Below are 220 nucleotides of genomic sequence, written 5' to 3'. Positions count from 1 at the left end.
GTATACACGAGTGATTGCCAGGAATGGACCTATACACCGGATTCTCACTTAAACGTTCGATGTTTAGATGCCGAGCTCGTCTACGACGAACCTGGCAGCAGCTCGTCACCGATGCATATGCTTGGACCCAAGGACGAGCAGATGCAGAGGGTCTTCGACAAGCAACAGGTCGTGGTAACCATCGAAACGCATCAACGAAGGCACGTACTTAATTATCCCG

Source organism: Rhipicephalus sanguineus, chromosome 2 (assembly GCF_013339695.2).
Source record: "Rhipicephalus sanguineus isolate Rsan-2018 chromosome 2, BIME_Rsan_1.4, whole genome shotgun sequence".
Taxonomy (NCBI): Eukaryota; Metazoa; Arthropoda; class Arachnida; order Ixodida; family Ixodidae; genus Rhipicephalus; species Rhipicephalus sanguineus.
Note: the sequence above shows the minus strand (reverse complement) of the source record.